The sequence below is a fragment of the Bos indicus x Bos taurus genome, chromosome 18 (assembly GCF_003369695.1).
Source record: "Bos indicus x Bos taurus breed Angus x Brahman F1 hybrid chromosome 18, Bos_hybrid_MaternalHap_v2.0, whole genome shotgun sequence".
NCBI classification, from domain to species: domain Eukaryota; kingdom Metazoa; phylum Chordata; class Mammalia; order Artiodactyla; family Bovidae; genus Bos; species Bos indicus x Bos taurus.
The window spans coordinates 23,261,023-23,269,399 of NC_040093.1; the positions used below are offsets into that span (position 1 = coordinate 23,261,023).

At 47.5% G+C, this 8,377-nt stretch overlaps 1 pseudogene; it reads left to right on the forward strand.

Moving 5' to 3' along the window:
* The first annotated feature begins 4,396 nt into the window (after positions 1–4,396).
* Positions 4,397–5,949, forward strand: LOC113875334 (annotated as a pseudogene).
* The last annotated feature ends 2,428 nt before the right edge of the window (positions 5,950–8,377 follow it).

An 8,377-nucleotide genomic window follows, 5' to 3' on the forward strand; every position in this document is an offset into this window, starting at 1 on the left:
ACACTGCAATTGTGGTTGTATTAATGGGAGTATAGTATAGAGAACATTGGAGGTGATGAGAAGGAGCCCTGTCCTACTGTGCTGATCAGATCACACTGAAAATTATTGTGGTCAGTAAAGATTGGGACACGGAGAAGGCAATGGCACCCCACTCCAGTACTCTTGCCTGGAAAATCCCATGGACAGAGGAGCCTGGTAAGCTGCAGTCCATGGGGTCACGAAGAGTCGGACATGACTGAGTGACTTCACTTTCACTTTTCACTTTCATGCATTGGAGGAGAAAATGGCAACCCACTCCAGTGTTCTTGCCTGGAGAATCCCAGGGATGGGGGAGCCTGGTGGGCTGCCGTCTATGGGGTCACACAGAGTCGGACACGACTGAAGTGACTTAGCAGCAGCAGCAGCAAAGATTGGGACAGGTTTAGATATACAGGACCAGGCTTATGTGAGGAGGGAATAGCAACCATTCAGCTCAGAATATACCCACACTGGGAACCATCATTTCTGGCTTTCTGTGTTTGAAGAGCTTCCAGAGGAAGAGGAGGCTGCGAGTGCTGAGCAGCTCAGAGGACTGAGAACTTTAGACAGGTGGCAATGTACCCAGAACAGGGTGCATCAACCCCAAATGGTATTGCTTCCATAGGACTTGGGAAGTGAGTTCTCATCACCAGAGGTTCAACACAGGCTATGTGACCACTTGAAGGAAAGCTTGGGGAGGAAAGAAACGTTAAATTAGGGGTCAGAGTAAATGACATTTAAGCTCCTTTCTACGCAGGCAGAGCTTGAAATTCCATGTTTGTATCCTGATCTGAGTGCTGGAATCAGAGAACAGCAGTGCAGTCTGCCTCTGCCGCTCATTTCAGCTTCCAGGCTGCAGTCTCAGCTGAAGACATGGGCTCCTTGAACACGTCTTTCTCCTCCCTCTTTTTGCAAGTCTGGCTTCACACAAGACTGTAGTGGCCTCATAGCCTGTGACCACATTCAGAGAGAGCTATGCAATCCCTTAATGAAAAACTTGAGTGGGGGCATTTAAACATGTTTCTTCCTCATATGCTTCCAGCAGAATTTCAGAGAAGCTAATAAACTTGGTTGGTAGAGGCTTTAATCAGCAATGGATTTGGACAGTTCAAGGCAATAGCATTTCCAAATGTTATAGCCTGGGATGGCCTGAGATTTGGTGAACAAGAATAGAGGTCAACCACAAACAATTAGGGGTGAGTGGTTAGTCCTGAATGGCTATTGGTCCTTGCCACCAGCTCTTGGGAAAACCATGGGCTCCCTGTCCTTGATACTAACACAGCTGCCTTTCTTTGGTGTTATCAGCTCTTGTGGAATGCTTGCTTGGTGTCCAGTCATGTTTAGGTGTTAAAGGGAGGGGTCAGAAAGTCTCTCTGCACTCTAGGACACAGGATTCTAGAAAGAAACTTTCACATTATGGGAATATGGCTTGTCAAGAAAACCACCCACTTTACGCTAGATTAAACAAAAAGGAAAATGTTTTGGTGTTTGTAAGCAAAAAATTCCAAGTCAGTTCTGCTTCAGGTAAGGTTTGATCCAGCAGGTTATAGGATAGCACCAAGGGGCCCCTTGGCATTGGCTTCCTCATCAGTACAATAGTATCTCTCCCTCCCAATAGCTCTAAACACTTCCTTTGATGAATACAAATGTTTCTGACATCAAAAGCTTTGTATCTATGCATAATCATCAACTACATACCCAGAACTAGGTCATTAATTCCTGTGGTCAGGGTAAAGTCATATGTTCATGGACTTAGGACACTTAGTGTCCAAATTTGGTGCTGCATCTAGGGTAAATCCTACCTAAGCTTCATGACCGAGAATGGAAAGGAGTCCTTCATCAAAAGAAGTCTGGAGTATTATTTTACCAAAAAATTGAAAATGGCTGCAGGGTGCAAAAATGAAAACATGCCCACTTTAGCCTGAAAGTGTCTGGTCCTGGGAAGATAGTTCCTCACCATAACTTTTCTCATCTCAGGTTTCCTGGTGGACCTTAGCATCTTTTATCTTTTCTCTTCCATCTTTTACCAAAATTTTTGCAGAGTTTGGATGTTGAGGCATCTTAATTTTCTTAGAGAAAATTAGAGGAGATTAATGCAGCTGACAAAGATCTGCTTTCCTGACGCATAGCTTGTGGGGGCCACCATTTTGGAAGAACCGCAGGAGCCAGTGTTCCCTCTCCCACGAGTGATAAATCTACAAGATGCTCTTTGGAATGCGGCTTGCCTTGCACAAGACCAGCCATTCCTTCATTAGATATGTATAGTGTCCTGAGGCTTGCAGAACCTGGGCAAACAGGTCAGCGAGATTTCTTCAATTTGATCACAGGAGAGTTTCCACAGAAGCTGGTCCACATCTTGTAGAACTGTCCACCATTCCCCAGTGTCCAGGGGCAGCCTTGCAGAGATCATAATCACTGAGAGTGGCACTGTCGACAGGCATGAATAGATCCCTTAATTTCATGGTTTAAAAATACGTTAGTTGACCTTAGTATAATTCCAATATTTCAGTCATTTACATGTCATGACTCAGTACTCATTCATTAAATATAGTGCTTTTCGAATGAAGAACGGAGATGAAAATTTTTCTTAATGATGACAAGTGATATAATTTACTTTTATTTCTGTCATATCATGGTGCCCATGAGCCTGGCCACGGCTGAGGGTCTGCCTGTGGCGCCATAGTGAGCTCCTTTTAGTAAAAGTCTCCACTGGACACATCACTTGAGCCAATACTGGTCACGTGTGTCTGAGTCATCCCCCACTTGGATCCTTGGCCCTGTTTGGTTTAAGCTCTTTGGCTCCATCAAAGGACCTTCCCAATAAAGTTATACCTTCTAGAAGCAGGAGGTGTGGCTGGGGTAGGGGAGGGAAGGTGATAGGGGAGGGGGATGGATGCTGTTGAAAATCTTCGATTTTGTGGCCACCAGGGAACTGGACAGAGGACTGGAGTGAGTGGGAGGATGGTCAAGATCCTGTTTTCCTCAGTAGCACCACCTCCTGGCCTGGCTGCATTGGCTGTTGTTCACAGATGAAGTTCATAGCTCTTGAGTTTGGGATGTGATAACGGGTGCTGTGCTTCCAATAGGAGCTCTCAGAATTTAGAAAACCTTCTTGGTGGAGTTGGTGTTTTGTAATCCCCTGACAGATGAAAGTCTCATTTTGAAAACTGAAAAACAACTCCCTCCCAAATAGTGCTTCCAGAGCCTGGGACTCAGGAACGCTCTATAATAACCAGAGATCCCACCCTCAGGATTCACTTGGCCAAGCCCCTATCATTCCCTTTGGTCAGTTTCTTTTGTGGTGGTTCATTGAGACTTCACAGGGATTGCTTTATTCTATGTTAATCTGTAAGGATACTAAGACTATTACGATTAATTGGTACAGAGCTTGTAGAAAGTGGGAGAAGCTGAAATCTATACATTAGGCTCTAAACTTCTTAGGATGTTTTAACATTTTTTTTTTTTTAAAGAACAGACATATTTATTTTTGGCTGCACTGAGTCTTCTTTGCAGCTCGAAGGCTCTATGTTGGGTTGCCCGGGCTTCTCTCTAGTTGTGGCACACAGGTTCAGTAGTTCTGGGGCACTGGTTTAGTTGCCTCTAGCAGGTGGGATCTTAGTTGCCTGTCTAGGGATCAAACCTGTGTCCCCTGCATTTCAAGGTGAATTTTTAACCACTGGACTGCTAGGGAAGTCCTTGTTTTAAGTTTTACCGGACACTTTTTAAAGAGAACCACCATTTACATTGGGCTTCCCTTGTGGCTCAGATGGTAAAAAAATCCACCTGCAGTGCAGGAGACTTGGGTTCGATCCCTGGGTCAGGAAGATCCCTTGGAGAAGGGCATGACAACCCTCTCAAATATTCTTTCCTGGAGAATCCCATGGACAGAGGAGCTTGGCGGGCTACAGTCCATGGAGTTGCAAAGAGTCAGACACGACTGAGTGACTGAGCACAGCACAGCACCGTTTACATTTACCACACTTCCGAGGCCATCAAATGGTGTGCAGCCCTGGGCCTGCAGCTGGCCCTGGCTTATAACCCTTGAGGCAACCGTGGCAGCAAACATCGATTATTACTCAACTCAAAGAAAGCCCAGTGCCACTAGGCATCTAGTGCTAAAGAGAGCTTTCCCCAAACTCTCAGAGGCCAGATGGCATTGTTCCTCCTTGGGTTGGGTCCAAGCACGGTTCTGGGGCAATTTAGAGATGGAAATGAATATAGCCAGACTGTAGTGAGTAACAGCCCAGGGAGCCCTGGGTTGGGGGTTGGACCTTTTGTCTTTGTATTCAGACTTTTTGTCTGAGCCCTTCCCCCAGCTATGTCAGTTTTTTCCGTCTGTAAAATCTGTACCATCTGGGGCCACAGCGCATGGCCTGGGATGCTGAGTCAGCCGCTGCTTCGCCTCGCGTCTGCTGTCAGCTGCAGGAGGACGAAGCCGCTGCTGTGCATCGCACTGCTCGCCTACGTGGCCTCTGTTTGGGACAACTTGGTTAACATGAGGCCCATTCAGGAAAACGGGGAGCTCAGAATTGAGAGCAGGCTTGACAAGATCATTGAACCACTGAGGGAGAAAATCAGAGATTTGGAAAAGAGCTTCACCCAGAAATACTCGCCAGTAAAATTTTTATCAGAAAAGGACTGTAAAAGAATTTTGGTAACTGGGGGCATGGGCTTTGTGGGTTCCTACCTCATGGACAAGCTCATGATGGATGGTCACAAAGTGACCATGGTGGACAACTTCTTCATGGGCAGGAAGAGGAACATGGAGCACTGGGTCAGCCATGAGAACTTTGAGCTGATCAACCATGACATGTTGGAGCAGCTGTCCATTGAAGTGGATCAGATCTACCACCTGGCCTCTCCTGCCTCCCCTCCCAGTTACATGTACAACCCCTTCAAGACACTAAAGACCAACACCGTTGGGACACTGAACATGCTGGGGCTGGCAAAGCGAGTTGGGGCCCGTCTATTCCTGGCCTCCACCTCAGAGGTGTGCAGAGACCCTGAAGTCCACCCACAAACCGAGGATTACTGGGGCCGCGTGAATCCCATAGGACCCTGCCCCCGCTGCCGCCAAGTTGCTTCAGTCGTGTCCAACTCTGTGCGACCCCATAGACGGCAGCCCACCAGGCTTCCCCGTCCCTGGGATTCTCCAGGCAAGAACACTGGAGTGAGTTGCCATTTCCTTCTCCAATGCATGAAAGTGAAAAGTGAAAAGTGAAAGTGAAGTTGCTCAGTCGTGTCCGACTCTTCGCGACCCCATGGACTGCAGCCTACCAGGCTCCTCTGTCCATGGGATTTTCTAGGCAAAAGTACTGGAGTGGGGTGCCATTGCCTTCTCTGATAGGACCCCGAGCCTACTACAACAAAGGGAGCGAGTCGCGGAGATGTGCTACGCTTGCATGAAGCAGGAGGGCGTGGCGGTGCGCGTAGCCAGGATCTTCAACACCTTCGGGCCCCGAATGCACATGAATGATGGCTGGGTGGTCAGCAACTTCATCCTGCAGGCGCTGCAGGGGGAACCGCTCACAGTGTACAGATCCGGATCACAGACGAGGGCCTTCCGGTACGTCAGTGACCTGGTGAACCGCCTCGTGGCGCTCACGAACAGCAACGTCAGCAGCCCCGTCAAGCTGGGGAACCCGGAAGAACACACCATCCTAGAATTTGCTCAGCTCATCAAAAACCCTGTTGGCAGTGGGAGTAAAATTCAGTTTCTTTCTGAAGCCCAGGACGACCCCCCAGAGAAGGAAACCAGACATCAAGAAAGCGAAGCTGATGCCGGGGTGGGAGCCAATGGTCCTGCGGGAGGAAGGGTTAAACAAAGCCATCTTCTACTTCCGGAAAGAACTCGAGTACCATGCAAATAACCAGTACATCCCCAAACCAAAGCCAGCAAGGATGAAAACAGAACGGGCAAGCCATAACTGAAAACCTCCCCTTTGGGGACCGTAGATGCTCTATTTCACACTTGACAGGAATTCTTTTTTTTTAAAGAAAGACTAACTAGAACAGGTGTTATGAAGACAAAACTGGAATTCATACTGAAGCTTGCTTTAAGAAATGGATGTGCCTAAAATCTCCCCTAAAAAAACCTGCAGATTTTGCCTTGTACTTTTGAAAATCTTTTTATGTAAAAGAGTGCCGATGCATCTCTGCACATTTTCAAGTTTTTTTATCTTACTGTGAGAGCCTATGTCGTGACTGTCGTCGACAGTTTTATTTCCTGGTTTCTTTGTGAAGCTGAAAAGAAACATTAAATGAGGTGAAAATGCCGATTTATTTATGAAGTGGGTACTTATAAATGAGACACTCTTCTGTGCATAGAGGAGAAAGAACAGACCAGGAGTAATGTCAGGTGGATGGCATACCACATTAACTCTCAGGCAGAGAAAAGAATTCTGCTCGAGAGCTTTGTGATGTTTCTTCTAATGCAGAATTTTTGCAAGGTCTAGTTTTTAGTTGCAAACTTTGAAATGTTTTTGTTGGTTATCATGATTAAGGATCTTTGAAATCACTACTATGTCATGCTGCATATGGGGGTGGGCTGGGTGGGATGAAGTTAATATTCTTGGTTAACCGTGGTTAAATATACTATTTTAATAAAATATTGGGAAAAGTATGTACCATCTGTATAATGGTGCAGATGGTCTCTGATGGCTCTTATTGTCCCACTGGTCTGTATTTTTTTTAATTAATATATAATTTTATTATTTTATTTTATTTTTGACTGTGCTGGGTCTTCATTGCTGTTCGTGCTTTTCTCTAGTTGTGGTGAGTGGGGGCTACACTCTAGTGGCGGTGCCAGGGCTTCTCATTGCGGTGGCTTCTCTCGTTGTGGAGCATGGGCTCTAGGCACTTGGGCTTCAGTAGTTGAAGCTCATGGGCTCTAGAAAACAGGCTCAATAGTTGTGGCACATGGGCTTAGTTGCTCTGTGGTATATGGGATCTTCCCAGATCGGGGATCGAACTCGTGTCTCCTGCATTGGCAGATGGACTCTTGACCACTGAGCCACCAGGGAAGCCGGCGATTTTCTTTGTTTTGACTGTTATTTGGAATGTCTGGAAAGTGGACTGTGTCCAGGCCTGCAGGCATTAGGAGGCAGGTGGGTATATGTGAGACTATGAAGGTTTTGTTCTCTTCATGGAGTTGCCACGGGGTGGACACTGCGGCACGAAGCATCTTAGCAAGTCTGAGTGGACTCAGCGAGGAGTCCCTTGCCCAGCTCCGTGTAGGCAAAGGGATTTGATCTGGGCCCTTCATGGTGCTAGAATCTAATGGACGTGTATTTTATGTTTACCTGAAGATGGATGTGATTGGCACCAGAGGTTGATGGGGAGGGAAGCAAAGACACAAAGAAAACAGCCCATTCCCACCCCTGTCCTGGGACCCCAGTCTCTCAGGATATTGCTATCTTTGTAAGCTCCAGGGCAGAGCCTTCCACTTTGTGTTGTGGGGAGGGGCTGTCTGCAGGGGAGTAAGAGAGAGAGGTCTCTTCCCTTCTAAATGCAATGCCCTCTGGCCATCCTGGGCCCAGAATGACCAGGCCACACTCAGTTGAACTTGGGACTTGGAGGTTCTGAAAAGTCAGCTAGTTTCCTGGCAGATAGGCTTCTAGGAAGAGCTTGCTGAAGAATTGCTCCCCAGATCTGGGGTTTTGGGTCTCCCCTTATCCTCAGCACTTAGTATTGGCCTTCTTCCTGGACCACAGAGCTTACAGCAGAGCTGAGAGGAGGTGCTGGGACTGTCCTGGGCTGTTATCTAAGTAGCCAGGACTCTGGCTGTGTCCGTGGGCTCCCAGGGTCTGTGCTGGTGGTTGTGACAGGGCTCCTCTGGCCCCTATCATCCAGCAGGAAGCTGGAAGCCCAGTCAAAGGGCTTAGAGAGCTGGGATCTTCCTGATCTTCATTTTAGCCTCAAAAATGAAAAATGTACAGATGATTTTGTTTTCCTCCTGTCAACACTCTTGTTTTCTAGGGCCCAGAATGTAGGCAGTACCCAGTAGTCCCTAGAGTACAGACTTGGGAATTTGGGGCCCAGCGGGAGACAGATGGCACACTCAAAGGGTGCAAATTAGAGGAGTTTAATGAGAGGACAGTTTGTAAAGGAGCAGGTGGGACTTAGGAGTCTGTGGGTGTGGGACTGGGGAAGTCCAGACCTGAGTGTTGGGGGACAGAGCATCCTGGAGCCTGCAAACAGACAGGAGCAGAGAGAAGGTCACCAGTAAGGAGAGAGCTGGGAGAAGGAATGGTCCCACTTTTCCTATCCTTCCTGCTCTCTTTTGGGGGCTTCCATTGGCTGAATTTGACCAGAAGCCCATGACATGGTCCATATAAGGACAGCCTCCCTGTGTGGGGAG